At 44.8% G+C, this 17,377-nt stretch overlaps 1 long non-coding RNA gene across 1 annotated transcript; it reads right to left on the bottom strand.

The window, feature by feature from the left end:
• Nucleotides 1-707: 707 nt before the first annotated feature.
• LOC121816276 (uncharacterized) lies at nt 708-16,406 on the bottom strand. Its single transcript, XR_006055794.2, has 3 exons — nt 12,970-16,406; nt 11,745-11,906; nt 708-1,468 (listed from the first exon to the last, which is right to left on the bottom strand). It is a non-coding gene; the product is annotated as an uncharacterized LOC121816276 (long non-coding RNA).
• Nucleotides 16,407-17,377: the final 971 nt, after the last annotated feature.

The raw sequence follows: 17,377 nt of genomic DNA, 5'->3' as shown, positions 1-17,377 counted from the left end.
ATTACCTATAACGGACAGGGCTTAACCAGGAAAAGAGAACCACTTTAAGTATTTAAAGGAGAGGGAATTTGGGGCTTCCCTGGTGGTCTACTAGTTAAGAATCCCGCCTGCCAGTGCGGGGGACACAGGTTTGGTCTCTGGTCCCGCATGCCTTGAAGTAAAATGAGCCTGTGTGCCAGTACTACGAAACCCATGTCCCCTAGAGCCCGTGCTCTGCAACGAGAGAAGCCGCTGCAATGAGAAGCCTGCGCATCACAGCTAGAGAAAGCCCAAGCATAGCAACGATGACCCAGCAAAATCAAAAATAATAAACCAAATTTTATAAAAGAAAGGAGAGGAAATTCAAGGCATAGATTTGGTTATGTAAGTGATGGAGACACTGGTAAGCTAACCTGAGGACGGTGAAGCAACTCAGAGCTTAACAATGACAGGGAGTCACTGACACACCTAGGACAGAGGGACAAAGATGACAGCCACTCCTGAGAATGCCTCCCATGACAGAGCCGGGGGAGAAACACCCTGGGTATTCCTTTCCTCCTGTTCGCCAGTCTTCTGCCAGCGCCTCCCAACTGTCACCCAGCTGACAGAGGAGCCCGGGAAAGGAAACCCCGGGGTCAGCCCCGCTGTGACATAGCAAAGCAAGGGGGAGACAGTGATGGGATCTGAGAGCCAGCCGACCTTGGACAGCACACGCTTCGTTATTTCAGTGACTTTTTTGAGAATATGATTTAATTTCCAAATGAAATGAATTTAGCATTTAAATAGCACTTAATAAGTGTTTGTCAGGGTTCAACATGCATGCCTTATTTTCATTCCTTCTTAAGTACAGATCTTATCATACCAATAAAAGTAGAAAAGTGTTCCCTACTGGCAGCAGCTCTGTCTCTTGATCACGGGCTCAACGTAATTAACAAACCCCTTCCTTTCTTTCCTGTTCTCTTTGACTCAAACACTTGTAGGGTCAAGGGATACAGGAGGAAACCCACCACCACCACCAAGAGCAGTTTCTGGTGCTGCATCCTCACACCTCCAGACCCCAAAGGAACAGGGCAGTTACTATTTGGCTGCTTAGTAACACAAATTACTCAGTTCCTCCCCAACCCTCCTGCCTTCTCCTGGCTGATTTCCCCGGCTGCCAACTACAAGGCAGAGCTGGCCTCACATCAGAGGACAGAGAAATGGGCGTGACCACAGCCCAGTGACAAAACAGGGCTTTCTTTTCTTACATCAGGAGTTGTTAAAATGTGTATGAGTAAACATTTGGTTAAGCGATTTATTTTGTTTAACAATTTTTAACTCTAAGAGCAACACAAGCTTGTGATCTGAGCCCTCAGTTTTATCAGTCTGTGTTGTATTACACCACGGCTCCAGCATTCTGTCCAAGCTTACATAACTCTGAGAAGGAAGTTGCGCTGCCGTGTTCGGGCTCAGCCTCCCAGTAAAAGCCAGCTGCCCATCCTCTCTGCAGCTGTAAGAGAATGGTGAGCCACAGAATGAGACAGGGAACAGAAGACATCAGGATCAAGCACACAGGAAGCCCTCAATATTTATTTAAGCATACATAAATGTTTAATGGCAGAGTCAAGGGCAGAGACAATGCTGGGGTCTGAGACGTAGAACTTCCCAGGGTCTCAGTCCTGGGCTCATGTGTCCCAGCTGGAACAAACCCTAGCCCTGCTCTCCAAACGAGTTGCTACATCTTCACCGGTAGTCTATCTGACTAGGTGTGCTTTCCCAGGGACTTCTGGGAAATGAACTTCCCAAGGGAGGTCACGACCTAGATGTCCCACAGACACCTAAAACAAAATGCCAACTCATGAAATTCTTCATCTCTACCCCAGTCTTTCATGTCTTAGGGAGTGGTAGCCCTGCCATTCCTGCATCTAACTGAAAAACTAGGATATCATCCTGGATAACCTGTTTACCCTACCAGCATCATTACACCGCTACCAGCATCTAATGTACTCTATCTCCCAAACATTGCCGGAATCTGACTACTTCTCTCCATCATTATAGTTCAGAATACCTGTTATTTAACATTTCTACTCCATGTCAGCTTTTAATTGATGATTGGCTGCCTTTTCCATCCTGTAGTCATTCATTCATTCATTCGTTGCACGACTGTTTATCGAGCACCCACCGCATGTCAGGAGCTGTTGATACGTGTGTGCGTGCTCAGCCGCTCAGCTGTGTCTGACTCTTTGTAACCCCATGGGCTGTAGCCCACCAGACTCCTCTGTCCTTAAGATTTCCCAGGCAAGAATACTAGAGTGGGTTGCCATTTCCTTCTTCAGGGAATCTTCCCATGGATCAAACCCATGTCTCCTGAGTCTCCTGCATTGGCAGGCAGATTGTTTACCACTGAACCACTTGGGAAGCCTTTGGTGATACAGTGGTAAGCAAAACAGAGTCCTTGTCCTTATGGAACTAACATCCTTATAGGAGTCAGCTGCCATTCCTAAAGCATGAATATCATCACATCTGCTCCTCCCCCGATTTCAAATATATCAGTGGTGTCCCATTGCCATCAGCATAGAATCCAAATTCTCTACTATGCTCTTCTTCTATAAGTCATCTCGGGGTCTCAGTCCTGGGCTCATGTGTCCCAGCTGGAACAAATGCTAGCCCTGCTCTCCAAATGAATCACTACATCCCCCATCCCCTTTGCTTATCTACCCAGTCATGTGGAAGATGACTTTTCAGTCAGTAACTTAAATGCACCAAGCCTAGGGACCTTGCTGGTGGTCCATTGGTTAAGATTTCACCTTCCAAATGCAGGGCTTCCCTGATAGCTCAGTTGGTAAAGAATCTTCCTGCAATGCAGGAACCCTGGTTCGATTTCTGGGTCGGGAAGAGCCTCTGGAGAAGGGATAGGCTACCCACTCCAGTATTCTTGGGCTTCCCTTGTAACTCAGCTGGTAAAGAATCCACCTGCAATGCAGGAGACCTGGGTCCCTTCCAATGCAAAAGGTGCTGGTTGGATCTCTGATCAGGGATCTTGGCCAAAAAACTAAAGCATAGAACAGAGGCAATACTGTAACAAATTCAATAAAGATTTTAAAAATGGTCTGCATTAAAAAGAATCTTTAAAAATATCACACCAAGCTTTTACATATCTTGGAAGATATCTCCCTGCTTCTCTTTGCCTTGCTAATAGCTACTCATTGCTCAGGCCTCAGCTTAGAGCTCTCTCAGTCAGTGTTAAGTTATGTTGGTGACGATGGAATTTGGAGAAGGTGAAGGATTCTTTGAGACCTGATGCCCATCCTGTCCCAACCACTTCTGCTCATTCCTTCTCCCCAAATCTTTCAAAGAAATATGCACCCAGAGAACAAAGCCGGGTAAATGTACAATATTGTGTTCATTTTTCTGAGGTTCTGGCCTCTTGTGCTGGATTGACCCATGTGGAGGATTTCTTTGATCTGAGCTAGAGGGAGACCTAACTGACCTCAGAAGAGTACATTCACCTTTGGAGTGCCCGAGCAGCACCCATTGTAAGAAGCCTAGCACACTGGGGGCAGCAGCTCTGGCAGCAATGACCTAACTGAACTGTCTCTGAAGTAGGATGTTAGCTTGCTTTTCTGAGGCCAGTGTTCAAGCCCTTTTTGTCAGTTCTATGATCTACTTCCAATAGGATCACCATGTCGACAGAAATAATCTATAAACAAATTGGGATGGAAAAGTTTTAGTTGAGTCAAACTGGAGACTAGAGCCCGGGAGACTCAGACTCAAGAAGGGCTTCAATTTTATTTCTCCAAACTCCACAATGAAAGCGGCCACAGGCAAAACCTGTAAAGTCATGTACAACTGTCGGTCAAGAATTAGGATGGGAGGGACTTCCCTGATGGTCCAGTGGTTAAGAATCTACCCACCAATGCAAGGGACACAGGTTCGATCCATGGTCCAGGAAGATCCATGGGGTAGCTAAGCTGGGGCACCCACAACGGCTGAGCCCGTGCTCTACAACAAGAGAAGCCACCAAAATGAGAAGCCTGCACACCACAACTAAGAGGAGCCCCCGACAGCTGCAACTAGAGAGAGCTCGCACATAGCAGTGAAGATCCAGCAGAGACAAAAACAAACAAATAAAAATTTTTTTAAAGGATTAGGATTAGAATCGGCAAGAAGTAAGGACGCTTGTTAAGCAAGGATTGGTTGGGAGCCAAAATGATTACATAGGTACGAGGTGGGGAAGACTTTGAGACCTGAAGTTGGAGCTGGCGGCTGCTAGTACATTGTTTTGAGAATGGCTGGTGATGTCCCTGAGCTTGATAGAGGTCAGAAAACTCAGGTTCTCAGTGATGCAGGAATGTGTCTGAGATCACATCCACCATGGCCACCCAGCTCCATTTTGGATGCCTGAACCATGGCCATTTTTATTTTTAAATGCCTTCTTTAATAGTTAAAGCAGATGTACAATGCATATTTGACAAGCCAAAAGATAGACTGTTCAAGTCAGCGTAAAGTTCAAGCCAAATCATGTATAAGCCAGAATGACTTCCCCACACCTCATATGGGAAAATGTCTTCCATAAACTGGATGTGGTTTCTATTGTTGCAAACCAGAAACCCTGAATGGTTTCATATCCTTTCTATCTTATCCCCACCATGGAGCCAGTCTCCACTTCCTACCCCAGTGGTATGAAATGGCAACCCCAAGGATGAATATACTGAGCAGGATAATTGCCCAGCAGGTCTTGACTTACCCACCCACCCCAGGCTTTCATTGATGGGTTGGAAACACAGATCTTAAATGGAAACAAATCCAGGCCATTTATCTTCTCAACCACCTTGGAGGATCAGAGGTAGTATTTCAAAAGAGAGCTAATTATAAAGCAGGGAGATTCACCCTTGGCCCTGTGGCCCAGTTAGTATTCTGGCCTGTGGCCCATGCACATTGGCATGCCTCCTATTTGGAGGCAAAGCCAGGGAGAGAGAGAGGAGCTGGACCTCTCCCTGGAGTCCAACAGTTGTGGATGAACAGCAAATGTTTGTTGTCTTTCCAGACATTTCATGGTTCCATGATAAATGGGCACCATTGCTCTCTGCCTTCGTTACTGCCCCATGCGCGTGATCCATTGCCTTTCTGTCTCCATCTCCATCTCCTGGCTTCTCCCTCTGGTGAGTATTGATTTCTTTTACCCCAGCTATTCGCTCTCACTGTGTCATTGCTTCTTTCCAGGCTCCTTCTGTCTACCCTACAGCCTCTTCTGCCTGGAGACGTCACTGCCTCATGGCTTCTGCCTGCCATGCTGCTACTTAAGTTGATTCCACAGATCTAAACTTCCCCAAGGAGAGTGTGATTAGTTCTGTGATCCCTATTCATCCAGAGAGTCCTACACAAGTCCTGTGGCTTATGGCCACTTCGCTCATAAAGACTAAAGAGATGTCAAACACACAGAGTTAATGGATTTCATTCTAATCCAGTATTTCAGACTCAACATGTACAAACCTAAGCCTGTCATCTTCACTCCCAGATCTGTTCTTCCTCCTGTGCTCCTGAACATAGTGAATGTTCTTCTGTAGAGATGTGGTCTTCAAAATGAAGTCCTCACCTACACCTTACCTCTCCAGCATCATGTCTTTCTGCTCCCTCTGTCCCACACCCATCTAATCTTCTCATGTGTTGTGCTGTCCTTAGTCCCTCGGTCATGTGCTACTCTTTGAGACCCCATGGACTGTAGCTCACCAGGCTCCTCTGTCCATAGGATTCTCTGGGCAAGAATACTGGAGGGGGTTAGCCATGCCCTTCTCCAGGAGATCTTCCCAACCCAGGAATCGAACTGGTATCTCCTGCATTGCAGGCAGGTTCTTTACCAGCTGAGCTACCTGGGAAGCCCAAACTTCTCATATATAATTTTTAATATAAAATCAGCTCTTGCCACCCTCTAACCAATGCTTTCCTTTTAACCACACTCCACACAAGGGTTTTGTTTGGATTTCTCCATCTCAACTTGTATTTCCCTTTCTCTACACAAGAGCTCAGTCTGGAGTGTTCAAACATCTCCCATCTGCTGAACCACAAACCCTTCAGGGCAAGAATGATGATTTAGTGACCTTTGGAACTGATCCAGAGGGGATACCAGCTGCTAAAGGCCAATTTTGCAGTGACCCTGAAAGATTCTTCCCTTAGAGTTCAGTATACCTGACCACCACCCCCATCCCCTGATTCAACAGCTCGTCTTGAAGAGGTGTGGAAAAACGAGGGTCCTGGAGATAGCCAAGTGAGATCGCACGGTCCTTCCTTTGTGCCAGAGATGACTCAGGTGTAAACAGGTTTGCAGGCTCGGTCCCGAGAGCACCTCTCTCCGTAGAGGGGCAACAGCCGAGAGGACGCAGTTACAATCTAGGTGGTCCTTTGCCTGACCTGCCTGGGGCTATGGGGCTGTCTGGCTGCTCTAAGCACCTCTCTGTAGAATGAGTGAATTTTCTCTCACTCTGTTGATTTCACTTGTGATGTTGCAGAGTTTCTGGCTCAGGAGTGACTCAGCTGATTTGCCTTCTGACATGCTTCAAGTGGAGTAGGAGGGGGGAAGAATGGTAGGGGATCAAGTTGCAACCAAAGTTTGAGTCTTATGATCATGAAGAGGCCTGGTCTCACGCCCATAAGACCGTGGAGAAGGCCAAAAGGGTTAGGGTCTAGTCCTGAATTTAACTCCAGGGAGGACAGTGGGGCCTGAGGGAACTCTGCCAGCTCAGGAAGGATTTAGAGGGCTGCAGCGTTCACGGGAGAGCCCAGACTCTAGGACTCTCCCAACAAGCCGCCAGACTTAGTGGTGGGGTCCAGCTGATAGGTGATACCAAACAAGAGGGATATCAAGGCTGAGGCAGAAAACAGTCATCCTGAAAGTTGGAGAAGGAAGTAAACTATTTAAAGAAACAAATCAGAGTGAGATCTATTATCAGGTACAGAAACAGTGGGACGTCCCTGGTGGTTCAGTGGTCAAGACTCTGCACTTCAAACACAGGGGGTCCAGGTTTCATCCCTGGTCCAGGAACTAAAAGTTCACATGCTGGGCAGCATGGCCAAAAAAAAAAAAAAGCCTCTCCTCTGAAAACAGAAGCCAGCCCCATGAGTCTAGGCTCAGGCTGGGTGGGGAAGATAGACCTCAGAAGAACCATCCTCCGTTTATCACTCTGTGCTGGGCGCTGGGGGCGCAGAAATGAGTGATGCCCTGGGGGGAATCCCTGTTTGAGTTTAGTGGTGAACACAGACACAGTAAAACTTGGTCAGGGCTAGGGCAGAGGTAGCACCAGGGTTCTAGCACACAGAAGATGAGGCTCTGACTCTGCCTTTTGGGAAAGAGCGACTAGAGGTCCTTCCTCTTGGGAGGACTTGGGGGTCCCTTATAGCGGAGAGGAAGATCTAAGGGTCCTTTATAGTAGAGGCAAGTTGGTAATTAAAGGATGTAAGAGCAATTACTAGGTGGAAAAAGTGAAGCCTGGGTTCTGGCATAGAGATATGTTACAGCAAAGCCTGCTTGGGGCCCTGCCAATACTGAGATGAGGCTGATGTGCTGGGTGCCTATGAGAATTAGCAGCAAATACTGCAGATGTGGATGGAGGAAGCATAAAGGGATGTAGTCCTGGTTATGATTTTGGTGGTCTTACCTACTAATAAAGACTTCCCAGGTGCCCAGCAGTAATGAATCTGCCTACCAATGCAGGACACACAGGTTCGATCCCTGGGTAGGGAAGATCCCCAGGAGAAGGAAATGGCTCCCCACTCCAGTATTCTTGCCTGGGAGATCCCATGGACAGAGGAGCCTGGTGGGCTACAGTCCATGGGGTCACAAAAGAGTTGGATACGACTTAGCGACTGAACAACAACAAAACGAAGACCTACTAATAAATACGGATTTTCACACCACAACCCTAGCATCTGACACGATCAAATTACAACTCTTCCTCTTAAGGAGGGAAGATGAATGTTAGCTTTCTCCTGGTTAGTGTGAGTTCCTTTTTTCCTTTAAATGTAGGAGTCTGACTTGGCCTGGCCTCAAGGCAAAAGGGAAACCGAGGCAAGAAGTGGAGGAGGAATTGCAACTCAGTGCGCACTCGGGTGTGCCAGACTCAAACCCAAACTCACAATGTGCTGCGGCAAGGACGCTATGATTGTTGGCCTACCCACTACTGCCCGGCTGGTGTTGGTGAAAGAATGCACTGGGGCCCTGGGTGTCGTAGCAGGGTAGAGATTAGGTGGTGGTCAGAAATGCTGGGAGCCTCCCAGGAGGGCACTTGCATGACTGAGAAGGAAGAGCAAGCTTTCAGTTCAGGATTCAGGTAGTCTTTGCTAGCTGTGTGTCCTTGAGCAAGTTACCCAGCCTCTCTGAGCCACCAGCTGTGAAATGGAGATTATAGCACCTGCTTCCTAGGATGGTTTTGAGGATAAATGAGATAATTTTATATGAAAGAATCTGGCACACAATGGATGTTTGGTTAAAGGGGATTCTCTTCTGCTTCTTCCTCATGATTTTATTCAACGTGTGCTGCTGCTGCTGCTGCTGCTGCTGCTTAAGTTACTTCAGTCGTGTCTGACTCTGTGCGACCCCTCAGACGGCAGCCCACCAGGCTCTGCCATCCCTGGGATTCTCCAGGCAAGAACACTGGAGTGGGTTGCCATTTCCTTCACCAATGCACTAAAGTGAAAAGTGAAAGTGAGATCGCTCAGTCGTGCCCGACTCTTAGCGACCCCACAGACCAGGCGAGAGTAGTGGAGTGGGTTGCCATTGCCTTCTCCGATTCAATGTGTATAAAGGGTTAATTCCTGAATATATATTTATATATATATATATAATAGATATATATAATATATAAAGAGTTTTTTAAATCAATAAGAGAAAGAACACCTCAACAGAAAAACAGGCAAAAGATAGAAGCAATTAGTAGAAGAATATGTTTTAATGGCTATTAATCATATATAAATATAATATCAGAGACATACAAATATACATCTACATATACATATGTACTTCATTAACAAGAGGGCGGCAGGGGATGAGATGTTTAGACAGCTCACCAACTCAATGGATGTGAATTCGAGTAAACTCCAGGAGATAGGGAAGGACAGGAAAGCCTGGCATATTGCAGTTAATGGAGGTGCACAGAGTTGGACAGAACTTAGTAACTGAACAACGATAACAAAAAGGCAAGTTATAACAATAATAAAATATCAGCTTGACAAAATTACAAAACATTTACTCATAAGCACAGTGTGTTTCCTTTCACAATTTATAAATGATTTGTATTCTTTTTCTGTGAACTCCCTATTCATATCTTTTGCCCGTTTTAGTGATGCAGTATTGCTCTTTTCCTTATTGATTCATAGGCACTTTATATCGGTTAGATTTTAGCCTTCCCCTTCCCTTCCCCAGGGGATCTTCCCAACCCAGGTAACCATATGTGTTAGTCATATGTGTTACAAATATTTTTCCAATTTATCATTTATCTTTTGACTTCATTTCTGGTATTTTCATTGTACAGAAGTTTAAAATTTTTTTATGCAGTCCAAATTACCAGTGAATGTTTACCTTTTTGGCTTGACAGGAGGATAAAGTTTCACAACACACAGCAGAGGAAAGGCTCTCCCTAACATGAGATTGCCGGTTTAGGGTAGCATGGATTGAGATTACTTGTGTAGCTCTTCCTAGTCTCTCTCCTAGTCTCTGACTATAAATGTTTCTTATGATGTAATCTTCTTATGAAGACTTGGCTTCCCATGTAAGTGTGAGCCCAGGACCTAGCTCCATCAAAAGCTGTTTTTCCCGTTGAAAATTAATTGTCTATGATCTGGTTTATACATTGGTCTAAAGAGTTTGGTTACTGTGAGTCTGCCCTAGAGGCGAAGCTGTTTTCTGTACTGACAAATCAGGTTCTTGAGCTGTACATCTGAGAATCAGAGTCCGATTTGAATTAATTCATCCAGACCTTTTTGAGAAAGGTCAGTCTTACCATGTTCTCTTGGAGATAATCTTCAACATTTCCAGTGCTATGCAAATACCTTTCTTAATAATAAGTACCTTTCTTAATCGTAGAAGGCAAATCTGCCAGAAACCCCATAACTAATAATAAGTAATAATCACACTTACCCCCTTATTAAGCACTTTTTAGCTGCCTGGCACTGTTCTTGGCACACTTAATGGACTAGTTAATAGCCAGAACATTTCTATCATGTCAACAATATTAGTTTCTAATTTACAGATGAAGAAAATGGGACCTAGAGAAATGGAGTAACTTGACCAAAGTTTACTAAGTCAAAAAGTGGTGCTGTCAGGATTTGAACCCTGGACCATCTGCTTTCCTCTGTGCTTATGTTGATTGTAGTTGATTATGACCCTGTCTTGAATTCTCCCTTTAGCTTGAAACTGAAAAGTGAAAGTTGGTCAGTCGTGTCTGACTCTTTGTGACCTCATGGACTATACAGTCCATGGAATTCTCCAGGCCAGTATACTGGAGTGGGTAGCCTTTCCTTTCTCCAGCAGATCTTCCCAACCCAGGGATTGAACTCAGGTTTCCCACATGGCAGGCGGATTCTTTACCTGCTGAGCCACAAGGGAAGCCCAAGAATACTAGGGTGTGTAGCCTATCTCTTCTCCAGGATATCTTCCTGACCCAGGAATTGAACCAGGGTCTCCTGCACTGCAGGCAGATTCTTTACCAACTGAACTATTAGGGAAGGGATCTTTACTATAATCTATAGTCTATATTTAATATAATCTTTACTATATTCCAAAAACAAATTGATAACCCTTTCCCCACTAATTTCTTACTTTCCTTCTGAATTTTCAGGTCTCCAGCACTAAATCACATATGTGGGCACCTTGGAAGTAACACACAGGGACTATCAGCAAAAATATTCTTCTTTAAGAAAATATTTATTTATTTGGCTGCACCGGGTCTTAGTAGCGGCATGTGGGATCTTTAGTTGTGGCATGTAGGATCCAGTTCCCTGACCAGGGATCAAACCCAGACCATCCTGCATTGGGAGTATGGAATCTTAGCCACTGGCCCACTAGGAAGAGGGGAGAGAGTGTGCCCTCAGTAGTGCCCAGCTCTTTGGGACCCCGTGGACTGTAGCCTGCCAAGTTCTTTGGTCCGTAGATTTTGTTCCCAGGCAAGAATACTTGAGTGGGTTGCCATTTCCTACTCCAGGGGATCTTCCCCAGCTGGGAATCGAACCCCCATCTCCTACACCTCCTGCATTGGCAGGCATACTCTTTTACCACTGAGCCACCGGAGAAGACCCGCCAGGGAAGTCCCTGCCAAATCCTTCCCGGAAAACGTGGACTTCCATTCTTCCACTAGCTCTGTGGCTGCTGTGTCAAATTTAAAATACAGAGTTTCTTGTGCATTGCCTCTGAGCCAGAAGACGCATCAAAAGGCTGACACATTCCATATGAGATCTTAGGCCTCAAGTAAAGTGTCCCTTACTGGTTTCCAAAGTACTGCTTTAGCTCTTTATTTTCCGAATGTGAATATAGACCTTTATTTACCAGCTTCAGATGGTTTTTAGTAATGCTCAAACAGCTAAAATTGACCAGTCTATAATTGAATTGAGTTATTCGGAGGACATAAAAATACTTGGCAATTTTGTTTTAAGTAGTGCTATTTTTATGAAGGCTAGAAAACATTTTGTAGACAGAAAAGTGGAAAATAGAAAAGGAGAGCACATTGTGCTGCGGGAAGAAACAAGAGAGAAAAAGCTGGGGGAAAAAGAGGGGAAATCAGTAAGTGATCGTCACTTACAGTTGCCAGTCATTGTGCTAGATGCTCCATCTATAGCGTCTTATTTAACCTCCGCAACCGCCCCAGGACACAGATTCATTGCATCCGTTTTGTGGATTAGGAAATAGGCTCAGAAAGGTTAAGTAACTTGTCCAGTTCATGCAGCATGGGGATTCGAGCGCCCTGCACACAGAAAGGAAGCAAAGATGACAAAATTCAAACTGAAGCCCTGCAGATACCAGAAAAGATCAAAGTGCAACTAACTAGAGGTGAAGGAAAGGATGAACAGAGGTTCCTCTAGTCACTAGAAGAGGTGTGGCTTCTGCCTCTGCCAGCCTGAAGCAGGGCAGGGGCAGATGGCTGGAACTGCTGCTGATGGAGGTTGAGATGGAAGATGGCTAGAGGGCCTCAGCAAGTCAGAGAGCTTGCTGTTTCCAGGAAAACTGAGTGAGCAGGACCTGAATTAAGGCAAAGATGTGTTGGACCTGGCACAGAGAAAGGGGCCCTATTCCTCTCTAGGATAGAAGACTGTGGCTCAGAGTGTGGCTCCTCTCTTTTGGAGGAACATTCTTTGTCGAAATCTTCCATTAGGAAAGCCAAACATGGGATTTCCTTGACGGTCTAGTGGTTAAGAATCCGCCTTCCAATGCAGGGGGCTTGAGTTCATCCCTGGTCAGGGAACTAATATCCTACATGCCACGAGGCAACTAAGCCCATGCCACAACTGCTGAGCTCATGCACACTCTAGAGACCACATTGTTATTAGGAGAAGGCTGCACACCACAGCTAGAGAAGCCCCTGAATGCCGCGACCAGAGAAAGCCCATGCATTGCAATGAAGACCCAACACAGCCAAAAAGATTTTGCCATTGTGTTATTAGTAATACTTCAGCAAACCAGCAAGATCTTCTCTAGTCATATGAGTAAGAAGGATGCAAGAAGGTTTCAGACTATTCAGAAAGGTACTTACTAAAAAGAGCCCCACATTTTCTATGTGCCAGGCATGACTTAAGAGATGGAGATAAAATGTTAAGTCCAAATACCATTTGATCCTTGCCCTTTGAAACTGCAGTTTAGTGGAGGAGACAGATACTAATCACATGATCATACAAATAAATGTAAAATTAAAATTTTAAAAGTACTCCAAAGGAAAGATATACAATGCTATAAGAGCTTATAATCAGTAAGGCATCCTCGAGAAAGCAATGCTTGTGCTGTGATGCAGGGAATGAGTAGAAGTTAATTACCTGAAGGAGGAACGTGTGTGCTTGTGCTAAGTTACTTCAGTCATGTCCAACTCTATAACTTTATAGACCGTAGCCCAGCAGGCTCCTCTGTCCATGGGGATTCTCCAGGCAAGAATACTGAAGTGGGTTGCCATGCCCTCCTCCAGGGCTCAAAACCATGTCTCTCACATCTTCTGCATTGGCAGACAGGTTCTTTACCACTGCCCTACCTCGGAAGCCCCAAAGGAAGAGTATTAAGAATATTACATTCCAAACGGAGAAACCATCAAGTGCAAAAGTCTCCTGTTTTAAATGGTTCATTCTGAAGAATGGAGAGTTAGTGCAAGATCAGGACTTTGCACACTTTTTACAGGCTATCTAGATTGCTCCTCTTCCAACCGGAAACTTCCCTAATAGCCACAAAGTCCACATTTCAGGTCAATGATAGTGCTTCTGTCTTTAAGCATAAGATGCTTTCAATTTATGCATGCATCGCACACACAAGTACTCACCCATCCAGTCAGATCTCCAACCAAGTATCTATTCATCTATTACCCATCTGTATATCCATTTAATCACCCATCGTACCAATCATCAGTCCATGCATCATCTACCCATTCACCAGACAACCATCCATCTATCCAAGTATCTACACACCCACCCACATTTTATCTTGCCATTTGTTTGTATATCCACTATCTGTTCACCCTCCCACCCAGCTATTCTCCATTCATTTCCCCATATGTCCATCAATTTGTTTATCCATTCCTGTAGCCTATATTCATTTATCTCTCCATAACATAATAAATATGTTTGATCTCTACCCTTGATTCCTGACACAGAGCTCCTAAATCCCTTGGAATTTCCTGGGTGATTGAAAAATCTTTTGTTCTCATAAGGCAATCCTGAATAGCTTCAGAATGGGGCTTCCTGGTAAAGGGAAATCAAGCCATGATTAGAAGCTTGGAACTTTGAGCCCGACCCTCCATCCTCTGGGGAATAGAGAAGGACTGGAGATTGGATTGATCAATCGTGCCTACGTGCTAAGTCACTTCATTCATGTCCAACTCTTTGCAGTCCCCTGGACTGTAGCCTGCCATGCTCCTCTGTCCATGGGACTGTCCAGGCAAGAATACTAGAGCAGGTTGCCATGCCCTCCTCCAGGGGATCCTCCCGACTCAAGGATAGAACCCATGTCTCCTGCATCTCCTGCATTGGCGGGTGGATTCTTTATCACTGAGCCACGTGGGAAGCCCAATCAATCATGCCTACAGTGATGAAATTTGCATAAAAATCCCTGAGGTATGGGGTTCAAAGAGGTTCCAAGTTGGTGAATGTATCTGTGTTCTGGGAGGGTGGCACACCCAAAACTTCACCTGGACAGAAAGTCCTGTGCTTAGGACCCTTCCAAACTTTCCCTATATACCTCTTCATTTGGTTGTTCATTTTAGCCTTTACAATATCCTTATAATAAACTGGTAAACAGAACTAAAGTATTTCCCTGAGTTCTGTGATCCATTATAGCCAATTATCAAACCTGAAGAGAGAGTCTTGGGAAACCATTATTTATAGCCAAGTTGGATAAAAGTGTGAGTAACCTGGTTCCCCTCTATTGTGATTAACATTGAAGGTGAGGGGAGTAGTCTTGTGGGGATGAGTCTTTAACCTTTGGGGGATCCAAGCAGTTAGTGTCAGAACTGTTTAATGTGAGGGGAAAATCCACATGCTTGGCGTCAGAAGTGTTGTCAGAGACAAGTTTCCTTTTATCCTCTTCTCCAACAAACCAACCAACCTTGTATTCATGTAGGTATTCACTGATGGCTCAGACTATAGAGAATTTGCTTGCAATGCAAGAGACTTGGGTTCGATCCCTGGGTTAGGAAGATCCCTTGGAGAAGGGAGTGGCTATCCACTCCAATATTCTTGCCTGGAGAATTCCATGGACAGAGGAGTCTGGTGGGCTACAGTCCATGGAGTTGCAAAGAGTCAGACATGATGAGCACCTAACACTGTGCATCCACCCACCCTTCCATTCATCCGTTCAGCCACCCGTCTATCTGTATACGCATCCATTTTTATTGGTGCTGTGACAAACCGCCACAGAGTTAGTGACGTGAAACTACACAGAAGGAGTTTCCTGGTGGTCCAGTGGCTAAGACTCAGTGCTCCCAATGCAGGGGGCCCTAGGTTCGATCCCTGGTCAGGGAACTAAATCTTATATGCCGCAATGAAGATTCCACATGCCACAACTAAGACCTGGTGCAGCCAAATACATAAATATTTAAAACAATGATAGCAACACAGATTGATTATTTTATAGTTTTAGAGTTCAGCAGTCCAAAATAGGTCTTAAGGGGTTAAAATGAAAATGTGGTTGGAACTTCCCTGGAAGTCCAGTGGTTAAGACTCTGTGCTTCCGATGCAGTGGGCACAGGTTCCACCCTGGTCAGGGCAATAAGATCCCACACGTTTCATGGTCCAGCCAAAGAAAAAAATGGGTAAAATAGCAGTACTTCTGGAGGCCCTCGGGAAAGAACGTGTTTCCTTGTCTTTTCCAGCTCCTAAAAACCACCTGCATTCCTGGGCTCCTTCCTTAAACTTTAAAACCAGAAGCCTACCATCTTCAAATCTCTAACGCTGTCCTTTCTGCCTTCTTCTAAGGGTGCTTGTGATTACCTTGGGCACACCCAGATAATCCAGGATAATCTCTCCATCTCAAGGTCAGTTGATTAGTAAGCTTAATTTCCCTTTGCCATGTAATCTAACATATTCACAAATTTCAGGAATGTTAAAATATCTTTGGGCGCCATCATTTTGCCTACCACATAATATATTCACTTATGCATTCATTTATCCATCTGTTCGCTAGCCCATCTTTGTGTTCATCCCCAATCCATCAGTTTGGTTACCCACTCAATCATCTAATATCTGTGCACCCACATGCCTATCTACCTATCTGTTCATCCATCCATCGTACACTTATTTATCCATTTATCCAACTAAATCACTCACTTGCCCACCACCCATTCATCTGTCATATCAGTCATCCATCCTAATTTCATTATATCCATTTATCCATTCAACCATCCATTCCTCCACCAATCGGTCATGCATCATTTTTTTCATTTTACATGCTCTGCTTTATTGTGCTTCACAGATATTTCATTTTTCCATGCATCATCTTCACTATCCAACCACCCATCTAATCATTTATGAACTACCCCTATCTACCTTGTCTTTTCAAATTAATTAAATACTACCCTTCCAAGACCACATACTCTCTCTCTCTTACACACACACACACACACACACACACACACACACACCACTATTTGAACATACTTACCAAAACAGACCATCTTACCTGAATCTTTGCCATTTGCTTTCAACCACTCATGTTTTTCTGATCCTAACTCCCAAAGACTTGGAGCCCCGGTTCCTAATCCTGACTCAGTTTTGCCTGTCCTTTGTACTTGCTCAACGTCAATGGGTCTTCCAGGAATTTCACTTTGTTTACAGAGCCCTGCCTGTGTTGACTCTGATCTGCCCTTGTCCTTGTTACACCCAGAAGGAGTAAAGAAAATAAGTGATCTTGCAATACATGAGCATTTGTGCAAGGAAGGTATTGGATCAAAGTTGTGTCTCAGTTTTTTTTCTGCTGTACTTCCCTGTGACCCTGATGAGGAGGTTTGGATGAAACCTATGCTCCTCACCATCTAGGTTGATTTTTCCCCCTAGGGAAGTAAGACAAATAGTATTGAAACTATTTATGGTAAAAGTGTTTTGGGAAAAAAAAAAAAAGGCCATTTAAAAATTTCAAGAATTGCCATTATATAAGGAAAAACTAAATAAATCTGGCTAACTTTATGCCTTAATATTTATTTTTAAAATAATTTTTGACATGTACACACTGCCTTATTTATTTATTTATATTTAATTTACTTAATTGATTTATGGCTCTCCTGGGTCTTCACTGCTGTAGGCATATTCTCTCTAGTTGCAGAGAGCTGGGGCTGCTCTCTAGTTTCTGCGTGTGGGCTTCTCATTAAAGTGTCTTCTCTTGTTGCAGAGCACAGACTATAGGCACATGGGCTTCAGTAGTTGCAGCAAGGCTCAGTAGTCGTGGCTTGCTGGGTCTAGGGCACATGGGCTTCAGCAGTTGTGGCACAGGGTGTCAGTAGTTACAGTTCATGGGCTCTAGAACATGGGTTCAATTTGTTGTGGTGCAAGGGTTTAGTTGCTCCGAGGCAGGTGGGATCTTCCTGGGCCAGGGGTCGAACCTGTGTCTCCTGCATTGGCAGGCCATTCTTATCCACTGCACCATCAGGAAAGTCCTGGCTAACTTTATTTTTAATGTTTTGCTTTCCCCACAGACTTTTGCTCCATAAATACTAGTAATATGTTGAGAAAGCTTATGCTACTGAAGCAA

Source organism: Ovis aries, chromosome 13, assembly GCF_016772045.2.
Source record: "Ovis aries strain OAR_USU_Benz2616 breed Rambouillet chromosome 13, ARS-UI_Ramb_v3.0, whole genome shotgun sequence".
NCBI classification, from domain to species: domain Eukaryota; kingdom Metazoa; phylum Chordata; class Mammalia; order Artiodactyla; family Bovidae; genus Ovis; species Ovis aries.
Note: the sequence above shows the minus strand (reverse complement) of the source record. Positions and strands in the feature narration are given on the sequence as shown.